Source organism: Corythoichthys intestinalis, chromosome 13, assembly GCF_030265065.1.
Source record: "Corythoichthys intestinalis isolate RoL2023-P3 chromosome 13, ASM3026506v1, whole genome shotgun sequence".
NCBI lineage: Eukaryota > Metazoa > Chordata > Actinopteri > Syngnathiformes > Syngnathidae > Corythoichthys > Corythoichthys intestinalis.
In genome coordinates this window covers 22,132,516-22,155,054 of record NC_080407.1, presented here as the reverse complement: position 1 = coordinate 22,155,054, position 22,539 = coordinate 22,132,516, and the positions used below count along the sequence as shown (strand labels likewise).

The 22,539-nt window shown below is 40.3% G+C and overlaps 1 pseudogene; it reads right to left on the bottom strand.

Annotated features, from left to right (window-relative positions):
• Positions 1–22,511, bottom strand: part of LOC130928051 (gastrula zinc finger protein XlCGF57.1-like) — a 33,144-nt pseudogene extending 10,633 nt beyond the window's left edge.
• Positions 22,512–22,539: the final 28 nt, after the last annotated feature.

Sequence of the window (22,539 nt, the reverse complement as noted above, 5' to 3'; positions counted from 1 at the left end):
ATTGACTCTTGGGTAGCTAAGCCTCTCCAGCGGGTTGTCCCCATCCCAGACCTCTGGCGAGGAATCACTCGTGTACAAATCTGAATAAAATTCTAAAAAAGTTCTGTTCACTAGGTAGGGATCTGACACTACCGTCCCACAAATTGATTTTATTCGCGGTATCAGTCTTGAAAGGGCAGTAGATCTAACTTGGTGAGCGAGAAGTTTACCTGCCTTATCACCATGCTCAAAATAACGCTGTCTAGTGTGTAGCAATTTAATTTCAACCTTTGATGTGGACAATAAATCGTACTCAGCTTGCAGTTTTAAACGTTCGTCGTAAAGAACATTGGTGGGGGCGGCAGAATATTGTACGTCAACTTTTGATATCTGATTAGCGAGCCAGGTCATCCTAGCCATGTCTGCCTTCTTCCGGTAAGATGCAAACGAAATAGCTTGTCCCCTCAAATACGCTTTGCAAGCTTCCCACAAATTGCCCCTAGAGACCTCAGGAGTATCATTAATCTCAAAGAAAGTTGTTATTTCTTGCTGAAAAAACTGTTTGAATTCTGAGTTTTTCAACAAAAAGTATGAGAGTTTCCATTGAGTGCACGGTGGTTTATAATTGGGAAAATGTATATCCAGTGAAACAGGTGAGTGATCTGAAACAACTATGCTGTGATATTCACTCTTAATTACCCATTCCAAAAATCTATTGTCTATTAAAAAAAAGTCAATTCTTGAATAAGTATGATGGACATGGGAGAAAAATGAAAACGCTTTGCTGGATTGATTCAGATGTCTCCAAGGGTCGCTGATTCCCAACTGATCCGCAAAAGCTCTTAATGTATTAGCGGAGTTAGATAGAGTGAAGGATTTGGATGAAGACCTGTCCAAAACCGGATCCTGAATTAGGTTGAAATCACCACCTATAACAGGGTAGCAAGATTCTATATCAGGCAAGGGGGAAAACAGATGTGCAATAAACTGGGCATCATCCCATACTGGGGCATAAACACTCACTAAGACTACCGGAATGTCAAATAACTTGCCCGAAACAGCGACAAATCGACCATTTGGATCTTCAATGGATTTTGATGGCTCAAAGGGTATATTTTTGCCTATGATAATGGCTGCACCTCTTGACCTCGCCGAAAACTTTGAGTGATACATATGCTTCATCCAGGGTTTCTTAAGACGAGCAACTTCAGATGTTTTAAGATGAGTTTCTTGAATAAAATAAATATCTCCATTCAGCTGTTTTAGATGTGAAAGGACTTTGCCCCTTTTAATTGTATCGTTAACTCCTCTAACATTCCAAGACACAAACCTGCAGCCTTTACTTTTGTATGTAGGAAGGATGGACATACTAATGTGTTATAAAAGTAAGCATAGCAACAATGCCCTGCACAATTGGAAAAGGAAGGGAAAAAGGCACAAAACTAATGAAAAAACAAACAAACAACAAAACAAAAACAAAAATATAACTACCACAACAATCTTCAAACATACATCTATGTAGCCTCCAGTTTCTACCATACCTACTAATTCCCATACCAATGTCGCTCCCACCGGACGTGACATTAACCCAGCCTCTCAACACAGGATACCCCCTCAGTGAGAATTTTAGCAGAAATGTACAACCCCCCCCCCTTTTTTTCCCCTTTGTTCTTTTTTGAATAATAAGAAAAGTAAAGGCAAGCAAATATACATAAATAATCATTGCAATAATTCTTAAAATAAACAACAACAACAAATTAATCATAATAATATTAATAATAGTTAATAAATGATTACATCCCACCTAACAAAAGCCCCAACACAAAAAAGAGGGGGAGGGATGTGTAACCAATAAATAACACAAAAAACTGATGAGAAAATCCGTTTGGATCCTTTGCAATTAAGAGGATTAAGGGAAGAGGGGAAAATAAGTAATAAAGCGTAAAGAAATGCGCACCAAAACAAAAAAGTAGTACTAAACAGACACAAGTCCACGAATGTTGACTTGTCCGCAAAATTACACAAATCAACGAGAACACTCTATAGTCACTTCCCACGGGGTGTGTCAATAATAATAAATAAAAATAAATAATAATAAGAAGAAATAAAGAGTGTAAAGAACTCTTACTGGTTAATGACATAGTTAACAGGTTGCTAGCCACCAGTACAATTAAAGCACACCCCTAGTACGTAGTCCAAGCTTAACAAAACAAAGGCCGTCCTGGCGAAGTGAGGAGAAATAAGAAGTAAAAAATAAAAATTTAGGCAGAAGACTGAGAGTGCAGAAAGGAGGTAGCATCCTCGAGAGAGGAAAATCGTAGTCTATTACCGTCTTTCTTGGTAATCTGGAGCTTCGCCGGATAGAGCAGAGCCGGCCTAAGACCCAGATCGTATAGTTTTGCCATTATTACACGATAGGCCGAACGCTGCTCCAAGACGTCAGGCGAGTAATCCTCATAGATCCGAATCGACGAGTCGCGGTACTTCAACACGTTCCTCCGTCGGTGGGCCTCGCGGACAATCAGCTCCTTCGTTTGGTAACGATGGAAGCACACGATCACCGGTCTTGGTCTGTCTCCCTGTTTTGGCTTGGCGGCGAGGCTGCGGTGAGCCCGGTCCAATTCCGGCGGGGAGGGCAGCAGCTGTGCACCAAAAATCTCCTTCAGTGCCTCCGCGAAAAAATCTGTGGGTCTTGGACCTTCCACCGACTCTGGCAGACCGATGATCCGAATATTATTTCGCCGGCTTCGCCCCTCCAGGTCTGCATTCCGAGCTTTAAGTTTCATACAGGTTTCAGCTAGCGAAGCGCACGAAACTTCAAGCGTGTGGATGCGCTCCTCAGCTATGCCAAAATTAGTCTCGAGGCTCGTAAGTCGCTCGCCAAAGTCACTCACAGTGCTCTGTAAAGAGTCCAATTTGACTTCGAGGGAGGAAAACGCGGATTTAAGTTCCGCCGACATCGCAGCAGCGATTGATTGACGATGATCCTCGAGCAAGCTAGTCAGAGCCGACATGCTAATGTGGCTAGCGGTAGAAGGATCCTCCTTCCTGGCGTCTTTATCTCTCGCCTGTCTGGTCCCAGATGCCATCAGTTTAATCAGAAAATGAGGGCGACTGAATGCGCTGAGTTTGAGCGGGCACGGGTTACAAAAAGGTATTGAAATGTCGGGTCAGAGCGGGAGCGTTCAAACCTACGTCCCTACTCCATTTGCCTCTCCACCGGAAGTCGTCCATGTTTTATTTCTCAAACGCACTTTTGATCGGCTGATGACTTGAACACACACGCACGCACTCTCAGAGTACGTCACATGTCGACATGCCGCCTCCTCCGCCCGCTCTTTGCTACTGAAAGTCCGACCTGCTTCACAGTTTAGTATTACCATTTTATTAAAATGTGTGAACTTGCTACCCTGAGTAGGAAGCTGCTTAGGAGAAGTGTCCTCCTGTATGTGTTTTCTACTATGTTAACGTTAATTAAACTGTGAGAAATATAGTGAATTCTCCTTAGCTGTAAGAAATTTAGTGAACCAAGGTTTACCCCCTTCTCCCCAGTTTTCATTTTTATTTTGCTTAAGTGGTCTTTAAACCACAAAACTTAAAATCATTTTTTGTTGAGTTTGGCTGTGTTAGTGGACAAAAGCAGTAGTGTTATTCCTAAAGGTAGGCTCCATTTTTATTTATTTTTGTTATTCCCTGACTAGGAAGTTTTTTGTTATTTTTGATTTTTTTTAGACAATTTCAAGTGGTATTAAGACTTTTTTTTTTTGCATTCCTGGATACTTAATAGGCATGAAAATGGATCAGGAGTTAAAAAGGTGAGAAGGGTGTGGAGGAAATATGTTCCAGCGTTCTGCCAAAATGTCCTACATCGGCAAAGCGTCTACACGAATTTGACACCCAAAGTACTACCGTGCGCTCTCAGCTTGTTTGGTTTAGATGCATACAGTCAGAACGTACTTAAAAAAATGCCTTAAGAAAATACTTAAATGAGTTACATCAAATAAGGACGATTTAAATATGCTACGTGACTAACCGCGATAGGGAGCCTTTCTCTCCCTGAGGAAAGGCTCGCTCCTCGCGGCTCCACCCGGGCCCGCGCCCTTTCGTGCGCACCGCAAGAGCCAGCCTCCCCAGGGCCGCGGCGGCTCCACCCGGGCCCGCGCCTCTCCCCGGGGAGAAAAAGTGTCAAACGCCATTACGAGACAAAACATGAAAATTCATTCAAGGATGAGTCTGACAAGGCAGAGACATTAAAACGTGCTGTGTCTAGGTACAGCAAAGAAACACACCCTGAAAACCTTTGTCACTGCTAAAAACACCGCCACCAAAGCAAGCGTTCACTTTGCTCACTGCATTGCAAAGCACGGAAAACCATTTACTGATGGCGAATATATCAAAGAGGTGATCTTGTCGAGCTCAGAGGTTTTGTTAGATGGCTTGACTAACAAAGAGACAATCAAAAAATGAATAAGCAGCTAAAAGTCACAAAGTACAATCCCGAGATCAGAGCTGAGCCAAAGAAAACAGGGCCAGGGATCACATTAAGGCAGGCATCTTTTATAGTTGTAATATAAAAGAATATCTAAAATTGTGCATATAATTAACTGTTTAAGTTGCTAGTGAACAACTAGTTAGTGAACTGTTGCACTTATTTTCAAGTTTTTACATTTTCTACAATATGCATTTATTTATTTATTTAATTCAAAAAGAAGAATGGTAGTTACACTATTTCAATGTGTGTTCATGTTGTTTTCTTTGGAGTAATATTACAGCTCTGTTGGATAATCATTAATCTCGGTGTGGCACACTGATTGACAAGAAAATTTGAAAGTGGCACTTCACACCAAAAAGGTTGCTGACCCCTGCTTTACACGAATGTCACGCTGAAAAAAAGGGGCCACGCATCCCTGAAATACCATTACAGCGATATTAGAAAGAAGCTTGTGTTTCTTCTTTTATAGAGTGTTGTCACGGATTACTTGAAAAAGTCATTTAATTACTGATTACTGATTACGCTTCAAAAAAGTAGTTACTTTACTGACTACTTTATTATCAAAAGTAACTAAGGCTAGGTTCATACTACAGGTCTTAATGCACGAATCTGATTTTTTCGTGTTTTTCCAACTTGAGTGAGACATGAACTTAACAGTCAGAACAGGACAAGTCGCATAGAAGTGGACCATTTAAAATCCTATCTGGGTCACTTTCGTATGTGGTTCAAATCCGATCTGGGCCACATTTTTCCAGAATGTGGCTGGCGGTCTGAACTGTCAGACTCCAAAATCGGAATCATGCAGCAATTACGTCAGCAAAGAGCAAGAGGCACGGAGGCGGCAGCGATGTAGGCATTAGCGCCTAGCTTGAATTCTGCTTTTAAGCACGAATCGGGCTTGACCACAGGCATAAACAAATAAAATGAAGGATAAGCCTTACAATTTTCGATTTTCATTCTGTGCGCCGAATGAGCAATATATCATTATTGCACACATGGCCGAGTCGAAGCAAACTGACGCACCCACGTCTTTTCACGCACACACGTCAAGGCTCAAATGTGTGCGTGTATGCGTTCTATCAGGCCATATAAACTTTGAATATAAGACTAAACGGGATTATTAATGTATGTTATGTGTGTCCTCTTTTTGGAAATCAATTATGATCACCCTGGAATGACAGAGCTAGCATGTGTAATTTGTTTTGATGCTTCTGAGCATGCGGGTCTCCTTGCTGAGCGCATCTCGGACTGCGAATTAGTGCACATGCGTGAAACTTGAACGTCTCAATGGACAAAGGCAGTCTGAACGGCACGCCAAAAAAACATATGGCAAAAAATCGGGTTTGTGCATTAAGACCTGTAGTATGAACCTAGCCTAAGTAACTTTAAAAGTAATCGGTCAGTTACTTTTTACCAATTTTTCTCCCTTCGCGGCCTCAATATAAGAATGACAGCAGAAAAATGTAATTGCATGAAATCAAATTTTTCACATAAGGCTTAATAGTCAAGTTAGCAGGGGTTTAATTAGTTGAAAGAGTTGATTTTAACCACCATTGACTCACGCCAGCTTAGCTTAGCCACTCCGCAGCCCTGAAACTAACAAATAAACTGACAAACTGCACAGAATTTGTTCGAATCAACTCCAACGACTAATTAAACCCTGGCTAACTCAAAGATTAAGTCTAATGTCAAAAAATCTTAACTTTCCCTTTAAAATAAAGACCATTAAATATAGCCATTAAAATGTTGTCTATAAAAGCGTTGAAGCAATATAACTAGTGCTGCAACGATTAATCGATTAACTCCAGTATTCGATTAGAAAAAAAGATTCAAATTAAATTTTGCTGCTTCGAGTATTCGTTTAAGTGACTTTGTAATGGTTTATTTTGAAAGTATTTGCATTTATTTTTATTGATTTGGGTGGATACTCTGCCTTCTAGTCTGCCTCATTTCACATAGCTGAATCCAGGTGCTCCCTGTTAAGACCAACATAAGCTACAATTTTGTTTGAGCTAATGTTTTTTTTTTTTTTTAATGCATTCGTTATTTAGTTTAAAGGTATTTTTAGCCTATTTTTGTGGGAATAGGTGTCTGAACCATTTGTTAAGAGCAATGTAAAAAAATTAGCATTTTATAGCATTTAAACTAGCGGACTTTTGCTATGTAGGTGTTTGTTGTACGTAGATCCTCATTTATTTATTTCTTATATCATTTGAGGCTCAGCTCAGGTAATTTAATTTTTCATGTTCCTTAACCGATTACTCGATTATTCGAACTAATGGTTCATTGATTATTCGACTACTAAAATAATCGATAGCTGCAGCCCTAAATATAACAGACAACAAAAATGAACGAAATGAACAAGAATCCTTCAAAGTATTTCATAATGGGTCCAAATTATTTTTCAGTATCAGAAGTAGCAATAGTTGTAGTAATAGCAGTATCAAGAAAGTACTGGCTGTTTCGTTACATGTAGCCTTTGTTTCGAGTTTTGTCGCATTGTGCTGTAATTCCAAGTGGTGCTTGAATTGGATGCTGTTAGCGGTTGACAGTCTTTTTGAGCCAGCGCAAAGTTCGCAACACACGGAGATATTTTTGTCATCTTTACTAGACAACAATGTGATGTAATGGCTGTGTTTCCAGTGAGCAAATGCAGCCGTTTGTATTATATCTCCAAGCCTCTTTCATTGCATCCTGGCAAGGTAGCAAGGCTATGTTGCTTTGGCCGCTAATTCCCAGCGCTCACGGCTCATGCAGCACGGTAATACACGTGACCCGTCCCCCCCCCCATCTCCGATTAGAAAATGTGACATGTGATGTCATTCCCATGACTACTAGGGGTGTAACAGTGCTCAAAAATCTCGGTTCAGTACGTACCTCGGTTTTGAGGTCACGGTTTGGTTCATTTTCGGTACAGTAAGAAAAGAAAATGCAAAATATAAATGTGCTAGTTGTTTATTACACACCTTTGTGCTTTCAACAATAGGAACATTAGCCTATACAAAGCTAGAATTCTGCTCAAAAATTAGCGGGTATTTAAAGATAATCCAACAACAATTTGCCTTTCAGACGATTGGACAGCTTTCTTTCTGAAAGAAGAAAAAAGTCCTGTGCTAAAGGGAAAAGCAATCCTAATGACAAAGATTTTAACATGTATTTTACAAATGAAATGCCTCAATGAATTTTTTTTTCTTATGAATGGTTTTCAAAAGTTTTTTTGGTGGATTTTCTCAAGTTAAAGCGCCACACAGAAATTAATAAATTTAATTGTGTAAGCAGGATCTGTGTATTATTCTTATTATTTAATTACAGGTGTTTTAGCTCATTTCAATTTATTTTATTTAAATGGGCTATTATTTATTTTATTATGTGTTTATATTTTACAAATGGTGTTAAATGGTGTTATACTTATATAGCGCTTTTCCACCTTTCAAGGTGCTCAAAGCGCTTTACACTATCTCGCCATCCACCTACTGGTGACGCAGCACCAGGAGCAACGTGGGGTTCAGTGTCTGGCTCAAGGACACTTAGGTGAGTTCATCAGGGCGGAGAATTGAACCCACAACCTCTGGGTTGGGGGACAATCACTCTACCACTGAGCCACACCACCCCCGAAAATGTGATGTAGTTCCGGTCTGCCCGATCCTAGCTAGTAGTATTGACGCAGGAAGGTTGCGTCTCGCGTCAAATAATAAACTCTGCCGTTCTTTTCTCGTGCGTAGCATTGAGCCGCTTCTGGGACGCGTCTAACAAGCGGCCATACTGCGACTGGTGTGCATTGGCTGATTGACTTTAACGCCCGCGTTTCACTGCGTTCTCGCGGCGGCCACTTTGTCGCGCCGTTGACGTTTCTGGGTTATACTGTCCTACCGTGTTGGTCCTCATTATAGTAGAAAAGACGGAGTAAATATAATCTACACAAAGAAACTGTAACCCGATCGACTCACAGCCTCGAAAAGTAAGGGTTATATTACGTCAGACACTCGTTCGGTACGCCTCCATTCTGAACCGAACACGACGTACCGAAACGGTTCAATATAAATACATGTGCCGTTACACCCTTAATGACTACAGTATTCTTCATTCTACATACATTATGAGGCAATAACAAAATAGTAGTGCACAGGCATCAAGGAAAGTAACTTTAATCAGATTACTGATTTAGAAAAATGAACGCGTTAAATTGCTGTTTACTGAAAGAAAGTGATCAGATGACAACACTGCTTTTATATTACTGTTAAATACACAAGCTTGACGCTAACTTAACGGGAGCTATTTTTTTCACCGGAGATTTGGCTAGCTCTGTCAGTGTTCAACGCAAGCTGCAATGAACGGCAGTAACTTTGTTATACCGCAAAATATGAAAAAGATTGAAACCATTACTCACCAAATTCAATACTATGCTGGCAAATGCATTCATTTAAAAAAAACATTGGGTGTGAGACCTCTCCTTGTCCAGCGAACGTGAATTTGTGCTTAGGGCACGATCACCTGTCGCAGTTAGCGATCTTTGACGCTATCATTTTTCCACTTCAAAATTTTTTTTCACTCAGCGGCTGTGATTATAACCTCAACAAAGTTGCTCTCCCAGCTAACCCTAGGCTAACATTCGACTGTGTATTAAAATGACACTGCAAAACCCTTTAAGACAAACCTGTTGTGATATTGGGCTATACAAATAAAATTGAATTGAATTGAATTCGTCTTTGTAAGTTTTTAGTTAGTTTGTATATTGAATTTGAAAGGAAAATGTGTGTTTTGTTTTTGGCGAAATTTTCATGAAGCTAACCTGTTGAAGCTAATCACATGTGGAAAAATACTATTGTACAACGTTTTAAATGTATTCATTTGGTATATTTCAGTTACCACAATTTTGACAGCTCAATAAATTGAAAAAAAGTACGCCTTGTGTTTAGAGTGTTTGTTTTTGGGTTCGCTGGAATAGCGTCACTGACACATGCGGGATCAAACAGCAGAAGGGGTAAGCGCTGCCGCGCCAAGCCGCTTCTGGTTGAATTTTTGACACATGAAGGATAGCGAATATGCACTACTGTATGACGGAAAATTTTTGTGGTTTTGTAACCGCAACATTTTCATAACATGGTAAACCGTGAAGGTAACCGGCACATCCCCACATTCGCCCGCCCCCCCCCTTAAAAATGTTCTCCTCGGATCTACACGATTCACGTAGGTCATCCTTTTTGACTTCAAAACGGCGAATTTCGCCGAAAGGTGAGAGATTTTCATGCCTGAACCGGGCGTTGTTTGTAGCGGCTGTCGGCGTTTTTTTATCTAGCGGCATGAGTTGTGGTGGATATTTACTTTCGTTCCTTTCCTTATTGCGTCCCGAAGACCGTGCTGACTGTATTTTAGTTCCTCTTTAATTAGCATATTTAAAGACTTGGAATATGGATGTTTGTAAATCGTTCTCGAATCTTCAGCGGCCGAATCGCGAATAATTTGTTTACATAGAAAGAAATCTTTCTATCGGCAAAGAAAAGTCAAGTCGATGCCGTGGCGCAAACCTTAGGTCAGTTCAAGAGTCCATTGCACAGCTACTAAGAAAGCAAATCCACTATATTAGACTGGAAGACATTTTCGTACTTATGAGAAGGTACCATATTTGATTTCTGCCTCATCTAAAGAAAAAAAACAATGCTTGGGATGACCTTTAATGTGAACGGACTCTTCCCCCTTGATGTATGGCGACTCTTCCTCCTCCCCCTTGACGAATGAAGACTCCTGGTGCTCAAGACGATGGGCTTGGCTGACATATAGATCTGCAAGACCACAAACAAATCTTATTTCTTCATTTGCAAACTTGTGTCCCTAAAGTTGATTTCTGTTGGAGAAAATTCCTCCTAGCCCATTTTTTGTTTATTCATGTTTTGCTGTCATCCAAGCCAACACAAATGAATTCAAAGTGAATGACACCACATTAAAATCAGGAAGACATCAACAAAACCGTCTCATAAAACACATTGAAAAGGAATAAAAGCATAAAAGAGGCCAAGCCATATACTGTATTGCGTATGTGCGTAGGGTAGCAAATGAACGGCTTTTACATTCTGAAATGAATGCCTAAAACATTGGAAAACTTCAGACTCGACACCATTTCCATTTTGAATGTAATCCACAGAGAGTGAAAATAAATCTCAACAGGGTTCTCAACTCTAACCCATTGACGACATGAAAATATAATTGAAGACCAAAACATGCCGCAACAATTTGTGATGAAGAAAAGAACTCATTTTATTTCAATGTAAACAGAGAGGTGCTGGTGTTTTTTTCCTCTCATGTGCGACTCAACGGCTTTGTTTGGTTGTCCAGATGTGCAAAAATTAAATGATTAAATGTGTCATTAAAATGCTTCTATTTCAATATTCATTTTTTAATTTCAATATTTATGTATTCATTTCAATTTTCATTTATATATTTCACGTTTTATTTATTTATTAATTTTTTTATTTAATCATTTATTCCAACATATGTATATTTATTTCAACATTTATTTCACTTTCTATTTATTTCATTCTTGCACTCTTGCTCCCTCTGTACTGCATAAAATCATGTTATCTTTTATTTCAATTTCACCACATGGCAGCGATTGCTAAGGTTCTGCACGAGCTCTCTCGGGATTTATTAGACGTCGCAGAATATGTTGACGCAGAAAATTCGGACCCTGAGCATTCGGCTTACAAAAAAGGAATTTAGTTTATTACTGAGATCAGGCCAGCCTCAACAATGTTTCCCATGTTGGGAAAGAAGGAGAAATAGCTCGACTCGATCAACTCAAACCTCGTCCATCGAGTTTGATGAGCCAATGACAGATAAAATTGTTTCATGCAGTTACAAGGGGAACGAGAGTGCAAGAATGAAATATTGAAATAAATGAAAAAATATCTAATACAAATTGAAATAAATGTTGAGACAAATGATTAATCCAACTAGTGATTTATGTATGTCTTCCTCTTGTTGTTGGCGTGTTTTCACGCCTATACCAGCCCAGCGTCAGTCAATGAAGGGTGTGGCGCACTACCACACCATAACAAAAGCTGCCACGTCTTGCAAATGAGATGTTTTCTTCTGCATTTAAAAGAAACATTGTTATTAGTCACTTTTAATTTGTAAAATTTAACATGACATCTATATAAATATATTTAGCTCATTATTTACGCACTAATTTGCCAGAAGTCGTCTGAAATAGCACATCAAATACGAATTCTTCCCTTACACTCTTTATTTTGAAAATCACATTAGTTCTTCTTTGGCAAGCTTGTGCCTGACGACGTCGTCGCAGAGTTGGAAATTGGGAGAAAGATCCACAGAAAGGCATTTCAAGTTAATGAATGTAATTCTGTTTGAAGCCTGTGAAAACAACCTTAATATTGACATTGACGTAACGTTTACGTTCTTTATATACGTCTATCTTTACGTCTTTGACCTGAATCGTCGCGTGCTAGCACTACGTCACTAGTTGTATTGATGAGTATTTTGGAAAGATAAAAGTTCTCAACGTACGAGGGTCCGTTAACAGAAGGACTATAATTACTGTGGTGATATAGTACAACAGAGTATTAGGGCAAAATAAATTAAAAAAAAAAAAAAAAAAAGAACAACTAGATTAAAGTTGTACTATTGCTACCAGAAAAAATAAGTTGTTTTATTACGCACTTTACATACATTATAAACCAGTCGTCCCTAACATTTTTTGCACCACGGACCGGTGTGAAGTGTTTTTTTTTTCCACGGACCGGCAGAAAAATACAATAAAATAACACGACAGGGCTAAAAAAAGCACGTTAAGTGTGGGAAAGATGTAACTTACTACACGCTGAATCAACCTTTTTTTATTTTTTTTTTAACAGCGGCCTCTCATTAAACTTGACGGCAAATATCCTAGGTCACAGGCATGATCAATTCCTCTCCAATCATGAAAGGTTTCTTGGCTTTAGCATTATGGTTCGCCACGTGGTATGATGCTCTCAGTGTATTCGCTTTTGTTGAATGCAGGCCATCAATAATTGTTTCTGTCCTTCGTGCTGTTTTGTTTCAAAAATTCTAAAGGCTTATCCATTATTTCAGTGTGCTTCGTCCCTATGTGCCAACGCAGCTTTGAAGGCTTCACTGCCTTTTTTGCTAACTTTTGGCCACATATTATGCAGAGTGGACTTCTCGTCAGGTGGCCTTTTCCCCGTAAAAAGCTGTCCAAAGACATCAGTATTTTTAAATGGTAAATGCCGGTGTTATATTGTATAGTGCCTTTCCACCTTTCAAGGCCCTCAAAGCGCTTTACGCTATCTCGCCATCCACCTACCTAACCCTTTTACAAATGATGAAATCCTTCATATTTGACTTTGACTATATATATATACACCTATTGCCAATTTCCCTAATGAAAGAGCCCTCAAATCGTGTTTTTTTTTTTTTTTTTTAATCCAGGAAAATCAAGTGTTCCCAGGCAGAATGAAACTTTGTAAATAGATCTTTTTTATGGTTCTTATTGGGAAAAAAAATGTTAATAAAAAATTCTCATTTGTCATGAAATGAAACAATTTTGCTGCGTCACGACCTGGTGGGGCTGATCGCCTCCGATGCAACCCACCACTACCACAACAGCTTCAAAAAATCTTAGGGGAACGCCTGCAATGTAAACAGTAAGCAACGTTAGCTGCTCTTGGCTGTGTGCTGCAGGCAACGACGTCTTTGGACAGCTTTTTTACGGGGAAAGAGCCTACATCAGAGTCCATTATACATGCTATGTGGCTAAAAGCTAGCAAAAGAGGCAACAAAACCGAATGCACTCAGAGCATTATACTTCGTGGCATCATGCCTGCGACCAAGTCAAGTTTTAGGAAAGGCCACTGTTAATAAAAGGTTGATTCCGTGTATGGAAAGCTACATTTGCCCTGCACTTAATGTTCGTTTTCAGTCCCTTTGTGTTTTTTTTATATTTACTGTAATTTTCTGGCACACATTGCCGGTGTTGTGCCGAAAAATAGCCACCCCGCATGAAATGTCCCCCCCTGACAGGAACACTTATTTATAACGCTTAATTGAGCGTTTATTTTATTTTATTTATTTGTTTATTTATTTTACTTATTGATCGCCCACACGTCATTCGTACAAATAGCTTTTTCTTGCCAATCGATGGACATGGAAACGATTTTCTGTACCGTGAATATGTATTATTTTACTCTGCTTGAACTAATAAATGTCATACCTGTGTGATAGTCATTGGGATATGGTTGTGAAAACCTGTAGACTAATACATTTCTGTTCAAAGATGGTTATGTGGCCCAGTCCACGATTTGTTACTAAAATACAGTAGTAGTATTTTGTGTAATTTATTTATTTAAAACTGATTTTACTGTCGTACATCCAATACCGTAATGCGCCCATGAAAATATTTGAGGTTTCCACCTCAATAGGGAATGGGACGTACTACGTCGTTGTTTGGATACGCCTCCATGCAGGTGATATCCTTTACTTCCGGTCCGGCAGACTCAACGGGAATTATAACGTGTCGTAGTGCTAAACTAATTCCTTCGGTGTATTAGAAAGAAAATATGGGTGTGTATTGTTGTGTTACCGGGTGCAAATATCAGATCACGAAGGCACGACGGATGGCTTGGGTCGCAGCGGTATATCGGAAAAGCATTTCTTTTGATCATATTTCTGCTGGAATGAGAGTGTGTTCCCGTCATCTCTACTCTTGTAAGTTGAACGATTTATACACAGTTTTGGTTTCAATACGTTTTTTTTTTTTACCGTTGTGTAAGTCTGCCTCGGTAGCAATGCTCACCTACGACTATTACTCACCTACCTGTTGTGTTCCTAGGTAAACCTGCATATGAAATGCTGACAACACATCCCGATTGGTCTCAGTCTCTCTTCTTGGGTTATTCTGAGGTCAAGCGCACCACATCGGCGCGTTATGAGAGGTTGGAAAGGCGAAGAGTGCACGCTGAAACTTCTGTTTGCTGTACAAACATGAGCCCACGTGTTGTTGTGAAAAGTCAATAAAATGTGAATACCAAAACATGACTTGAACAAGTTCTTGACAAACTGTAACTGCTTGTTGTTTACTTCAGGTCTTCATAATAAACAGGTGTAATTATTACAAAGTCAGGTGATTTAGTTGTTATTCTATTTGGAATATGCATTGACAATGTTTAGATTTTGTTACAGTCTCTCATATTCTCGTTTATTTTATTTGCACTTGCACATTTCCGTCATCTGGTGGTGATATGTGAAGAGGAACTTAATTAGAGCATAACTGTTCAACTCGATGCTTTTTGGCTGACGCAATCATTAAGCGAGGGAGAAGGAAAAGGCGAGCCAGCGGTCGGATGGTAGCAAACTCAGTGCTGCTTTTTTGTTGTTGTTCAAACTGCATTAAGAATTTGGAGAAAAACTTTTTAGCTCCTTGTGGATGTGAGCCCACGAGGTTTGTGCACTTTCTTTATTTGATTTGCAATTATCTCTGTATATTTTCTTGTGTATTTTTCATTGTGTATGTGTTTGACCAGTTCTCACGGATTGCCAAGGCTTGTCAAAAGTTGTCAATAAAGATGCACCGATACCGATACTAGTATCGGCAGGGGGCGCCAATCCGGCCCAAAATGGTGGTATCGGCGAGTACCAACAAAGACTGCGCCGATACCATTTACCGGTCCATTATTATAACATTTGACCGCAGCCTTTTTTTTTTCTCCTGGCGCTCACTACACTTTGTCTCTGTGTTGTGTGAACACCAAGCAGCTATCGCTATTGGCCTGCTCCAGACCAATGAGAACGGGCCAATAGCCACTCCTGACCAATGACAAGGCCGCTATGTCGGCGCTGCCAACATGGCGGCGGTCGGGGAATATTTCAAAATAGAAACCCCGTCAATTAAAATCAATGGCTGCATGCAAGATTTGCGGCCTGAAAGTTTCGAGATGTGGAGTTAAATCGGCCAGTTTCAATACCTCGAACCTGATAAAACATTTGAAGACGAAATGTGAACGAACACAACGAGTTTGAGCCTGCAAGAGCAGGACTGCTCTCCAGAGGAAGGGCGCAGGACCGGAGCAACAATCTCTGGTCAGTTTACTACGTCTGCTTTACTTTTATTGTCTTTTAATGAAAGAAATGACGCAGTAATTTGGGACCTGTTTCCAAAGTAGGGTTGCCACCTTTTAGAAATAGAAATAAGGGACTCCCCCCCCTCCCGAAAAAAGGAGGCTAATAGAGAGACGGGATGCTGTGGTCAATTATTATTACTTATAATTGTTAGCGTCCGCAAATGCGGAAACAAGGTTGGACCTCGAAGCGGACAACAAGCGGGGGATACGTACAAGGGTTTAATTGCAAACAAAAAATTACACGTGATCGCGGGATAGTAGAAATAACAAAAGGAGTCCGTGACTGCAGGTCGACGGAGCTCAATACTACAAACTCGACGATAGGCAGCGAGCCAAAAAGCCCAAATAAAAACACTCAAATACCTGCACAGGGTAGATGTTACAAACGAGTGCAGCACACTAACAGAAAAAAACCCCAATGCAGGGGCGTAACAAGCAAATGTAGCGAGACTATAGTGCGAGATGTCAAATGGCGATCAGCAAAGCAAATATCTCGGCAGCCTTCTCTGAGCTCACCCGTGCTTAAATGCTGCGTTGATGAGCCCGCATTGGATTCAGGTGCGACGTCAGGAACGCCCCCACTAACAGCCCAGCAACAAAACACAATCTAACCAGCAGCAGAATGTGACAATAATTTCATGAAAGTTGCACTGTTTGGCCTTTCAGAGGTTTAAAAGAGTTTACTCAGTTCATTCAGAGTTTATTATTATGAACTTATTTTTACTTTCTTACTGTTGGGCTAGTATTATACTTTGTACTAGTCTTTTTCCTATTTTGCAAAGGTAAGCAACAGCCTGACAAAGACTTGATAGCAATGATTTCACATCCAATTATGTAGCTCTTTGGGGTGGGTGGGGGGGATTGGGGGTAAATTTAAAAAATTATATATAAACGGGGTGGTATCGGTATGATATCGGTATCGGTCGATACTGCACAGCCAGGTATCGGTATCGGGGCCAAAAAATGTTATCGGTGCAACACTAGTTGTCAAGAGCGAATTAAACCCTGTTTTTTAATCAAACTTCGTGTTGCGCTCGTTGCAACATCCGGATTGCAACATCCGGAGGGAGCTTCAGATTTATTTCAAGTAATGCAACTTCTCCAATACAATATTTGGACTGACAGTTTAAAATCTTTAAATTAGTGCAAACAAGGCCCACCCTCTGACGGAGGCAGCAAATATATAAGTAATATACAAATACAAGATTACAATAAGCGTGTCTTTGTCAAAGCAGTTAAAAAAAACTATTTACTGGCCATGGGTAAATTGCCAGACAGAATAAATGTGCTTTTAAATTGCATTTCCATTTTAAGTATTGCAAGTACTCCAACACAATATTTGAACTGACAGTTTAAAATCCTTTCAGTGCAAACTGGCCCACACTCTGACAGGGGGCAGCAAATATTATAATACAAAGTATAATACATTATAAAAAGCTATATACTATATAAATACAAGATCACAACAAAACCTGTATTTTTCAAAGCAGTTATAAAAACATTCAGTGGCCTTAGGTAAATAAAGGTGTATAAATATGCACATTACAGTTCTTTCATTTCTATTTTAGGTAACTTTTCCAACACTATTTGAATTGACAGTCTAAAGTCTACATTAGTGCAAACAATAATATATTATAAATTATAAACCATAATAGAATATATAAATTCAACAATACAATGAAACGTGTCTTTGTCAAAGTGGTTAAAAAAAAAAAAAAAAAAAAATTTAAAAAACAATTCACTGGCCTTAGTTAAATAGCCAGGCAGAATAAATATGTGCATTAAAGTTCTTGCATTTTCACAAGTTAAAAGCCCACAGTCTATTGACAAGAAGGGCAGACCCAGATGGCGTCTGCTGCAGGGGCTTGTTTGAGTCCGACACAAGACAAATGGAACCACTCAATTGAACAAATTTCTTTGTCAAATAATCCAAGAAGAGAGATGGTGACCAATCGGGATGTGTTGTCAGCAGGTTTACCCAGGAACACAACAGGTAGGTGAGCAGTAGTAGCATTGCAACCGAGGCAGATTTACAAAATGGTAAAAAAAAAAAAAAAAAACGTATTGAAACCAAAACAGTGGATAAATCGTTCAACTTAAAAGAGTAGAGATGACGGGAACACACTCTCATTCCAGCAGAAATATATAATCAAAAGAAGTGCTTTTGCGACAAACCGCTGCGACCCAAGCCATCCGTCGTGTCTTCGTGATCTGATATTTGGTCCTCCATGCAGGAAAACGGTGAAAAGTGAGTCCAGTTTTCATTGCCCTTTATTTGTCGTGAGAAACGCGGTTGCACCCGATAACACAACAATAGAACCCAATCACGTGACGTCACAACTCCACACCCCTAACTGGTGCCGCCATATTGTCAGTCAGCTCATCGTGTTTACATATTACCGCTATGTACATTCCTCCTATTACTGCGTGTTTTCTGCTTGTCTAAGGAATCACCGCCTAGTAAACGAACCCAAAAACCTTCCTGACAATCGTTAACATTGATTAATCAAAATGGTGAAGGCATGTGTGGCGGTTGGTTGCAGTAACAGAGAAGATAAACGGTCATTTTAGTAGTTGCTGTGTGCCCATTGTTAAAAGGGCAAATCTCGAAAGCAGCACGGTTTGTTTATTGACGGAGACTACGGCGCTCGTTGCCACGGTCACGCAGCAAGAAGGTGAGTGCAACAATAGGGGTTGTGCCGAAAATTAGCCGCCCTGCGTGAAATGTCCACCCTGACGGGAGCGCCCACACGGAAATGACTTTCTTGTACCGTGAATATGTATTATTTTACTCTGCTTGAACTAATAAATGTCATACCTGTGTGACTGTCATTGGGATATGGTAGTGAAAACCTGTAGACCAGACATGTCCAAAGTCTGGCCCGGGGGCCAAATGCGGCCCGTGGTCAAATTTCATCCGGCCCTCAGCCTCTGTCATAAAATCAATAACGTCAGGCCCGAACACAGACTTAATAAATTGGTCATCAGCACTGCTTCCAGCATATGAAGTAGTTTACACACTAAATGCTGCTCCTCATTTACCCACTAAAAGGGAGCAGCACTTTAAGCAACATTACCCCGTGTGACCCTTTACTCCCAATTTTCTAAAATGGCGACAATCAACAAAAAAAATGATGGCCCACGCTTCAAGGATAGATGGAAATTTGACTATTTCTTCACTAAAATACGCAACAACTGTGTCTGCCTCATTTGCAAAGAGACAGTCGCTGTTTTTAAAGAGTTCAATGTGAGGCGATATTACCTAACAAGACACGTTGACATGTACGACAAGATTACAGGGAAGATACGTAGCGAGAAATTGAAGCGACTTGAAGCTAATTTAATTTTACAGCAGCAGTATTTTGCAAGAGTCCGAGAGTCGAAAAAAAAAAACGCCACAAAGGCTAGTACCGAGATTATTGAAATTATTCATTTAAAAAAATTATAAAGCAAATGTGACACACAGAATGGCTTGCTAAAATTTGCTTACCATAAATATATTGTTCTACGTAAAGGACGTCAGCCAAGGTCGGCCCCCCACATTTTTACCACACGAAATCTGGCCCCCTTTGCAAAAAGTTTAGACATCCCTGCTGTAGACTAATACATTTCTGTTCAACAATAGTTATGTGGCCCAGTCCACGATTTGTTACTAAAATACAGTACTAATATTTTGTGTAAATTATTTAAAACAGATCTTAGTCGTTAATCCATTACTGTAATGCGTCCATGAAAACATTTGATGTTTTCACGTTAATAAAGCGTTATAAATAAGACATTTCACGCGGGGCAGCTGTTTTTCGGCACACACCGGCCCGTTGTCAATCAAGTTTCATTTTACAATCGTGACAACGGTGACGCTCAGCTGACCAAATGTCGGTTTATATTCGGGCCGGTGCCGATTTTGGGTACCCGACTCCTCATCGTGACATAAACTGGAGTATGATTGGAAATTTTGTGGTCTCAGGACGAGCTCTGACGCACGGGACGGGACCGGACGGGAGGAAACATCGGTTTGGGCGTCAAATATGGATCTGGCGACTGGATCGACCAAAGCTTTTCCAAATAATGGCTTTTATGCAACTCATCCAATGAGTTTACAGCGTCAGCAAGCACCGGGGCTTTCATAATTTGCAAGTGAATCCACCTTTAGAAACTACAATCAGTGACAATACGGACACACAATGACGGACAATATGGCGGCACAATACAGCGATCACGTGATTGTGTGACGTTGGTGATTGGGGTCTATAGACCCTACTCACTTGACGTCACAACCACGCCTCCGCGCCATATTGTCCTTCAACTCGTCGTGTTGACGCATTACCGCTACGTAAATTCCTCCTATTATGGCGTGTTTTTCTGCTCGTTAACATTAATAATCAAAATGGTGAAGGCGTGTGCGGCGGTTGGTTGCAATAACAGAGAAGATAGACGACGGAGAGACTTGGAAGTTCTACCGTATTCCGAGAGACCCGGAGAGGAGAGCGAGACGGACTGCTGCAATTCGACGAGAAAAGTGGGCTCCAAACAATTACCACAGATTATGTAGGAGTCATTTTATATCTGGTAAGATGCATTTAATATATATTTAGAGGGTTTTGGACTGACAACCACAATTAAGATCATTGCGAGGCTAATCGCCGACAACATACAGTTTCAAATTCAAGATGCTTAGTTCTTCCATCATCATTACATTTTGAATAATATTTAGCTGGTACCAAGTGAAAGAAGCTGGCCTCGTCTACGGATCATCAGTTAAACAGGTGTGTCCAAACCTTTTGCAAAGGGGGCCAGATTTGGTGTGGTAAAAATGCTACGTATATGCATATTTGACAATAAATCTGAACTTGAACTGGAACTTGAATAAATTGCACGACAAATTGAAACCATTGAGAATACGGATAAACAATGACGGACAATATGGCGGCCGGATACAGCAACACGTCATTCTGTTACGTTGGTGAGTAGGGTCTTTACACACCCATATTGTATTTCAAATACATCGAAGGAATTAGTTTAGCACTACCACACGCATACCTGTTAAGTTGTAGAAATTGCAAATAGGGAGATTTGTGTTTGCCAACCCCGATGACGCGCGCGCGCGTGACAATCGCTAAGACAAAATGCAACCATTTTTTTTCAAGTTCATTTTGGTCACAACACTTGTGTAAAAATTAACTACACTGTCAAAGAACCTCTTTTTGGTGGCATCAGAGATAGTCTTCAACTTGCTCCATGTATTGTCTGGCATCATGTGATACTGCTATGTTGCCTGTGTCATGCCAGTTCTCCTTGTTCCTGTAATCAACATCTAGGATATCCTCAGCTTTCCTGATCACATCCATTTGCACAAATTTGGACATCAGCTTCCTCAGCAGCCTCTTCATCTCATCAACCATCACTCCAATTAGGGTTTCGTCAGACTAAATCAGCAAGATTAAAAACATTAATTACATCATTTAGAAAATTAATCATATTTGTTTTTAAAAGTATCTTTGTCATGGCAGTTTTTTAACTGAATTGTAACCTAGAATTGAAACTTTATATTTTTTGTTACAGCACAGTAATAATGATATAATGTAATAAAGTGTATAGTATACACTTTAGCTTTAGCATAATAGCGAATCTAAATGATTAAACTTCAAGTAAGTAACGATATGCTTTCTCACTTAAATTCATATATTGTGGGGGTAGGACCGCAGTGGTTTAATATTCCATGATGTTTGATCCACGAAAACACAGAGTAAAGCAGCGACTTCTTCCTCATCGTTCTCCCATCATTAGCTCTAATGCTATTAGCATTAGGCTAGTTAGCTTTCGCTGGCAGGTAAGACTTACGGCAATTACGTTGACGAACGTCGTTTTTCCCGAATGCTGGAGGCCGACCAGGGTCAGCTCCATCTCTTCCTTCCAAAATAAAGACTTGAACCAGTCTAAAAGCCGGTTTATTAGTGCCAGCATCTTGGGAAGTCGGTGGTGCTTCGCCTCTTCCCTCCCTGTCAGATGATTGGTTGGGCTTTTCCAGCTCTGAAGGGGAGTGAGGGCAGGGAAGTCGGAGACGGCCAGGCTATTCGTTGTTGGTCACTTTCCGAATCGGGCCGAATGGTATCGTTACAAAACGGTGACAAACAAAAACGTTAAAAAAAAAAAAAAATTGACATTTTTGGAAAATCGGGAGATTTGGCTTTCTAATTGTGAGGCGTGAGGATTGGGGTCAAAATCGGGAGTCTCCCGACCAAATCGTGAAACTTAACAGGTCTGCACACGTTACAATCCCCGTTGAGTCTGCCGGACCGGAAGTAAAGGATATTACCAGCATGGAGGCGTATCCAAACAATGACGTAGTACGTCCCATTCCCGATAAAGCGTTATAAATAAGCGTTCCCGTCAGGGGGGACATTTCACGCGGGGTGGCTATTTTTCGGCACAACACCTGTCCAGGAAAATAAGGCCCACATCACATTGGTCCGTAGCGCAAAAAGCTTGGGGAACACTGCTGTACAGTACAGTATACGTATCATCTAAAGTGAACCAACCTTCGAGTCTGCGAAGAACAACCTTTGCGTGCATCATTTTGCACATAGTCGAATCTTGGTGACGTGGGGGCTCCTGTTTTACTTCACAAACTTCCTCCTGGAACTTTTCTGCAGCCATTGTAGTTCTCGCGAACATATTACCCTCTTGATTTCCGAACACTTGACGACGTGCCTTGCAGTATTGTTAGCGGTTGGCCAGCTAGGCTAAAGTAGGCGACAAAACTTCAACGAATGCCCAGACTTGAAGACTGATGTTTGAGTCCGTAATGCGGCTAATGCTGGACACGTCGTCGAGACTTCGATTTAGTTAAGAGACCGAAATCTAGGGAAAACAATACGTGCACAAAGAAAAACGTGCTCCACCTTGGCCAGGCTTTTTAATTTCCGACCAGGATTGCAT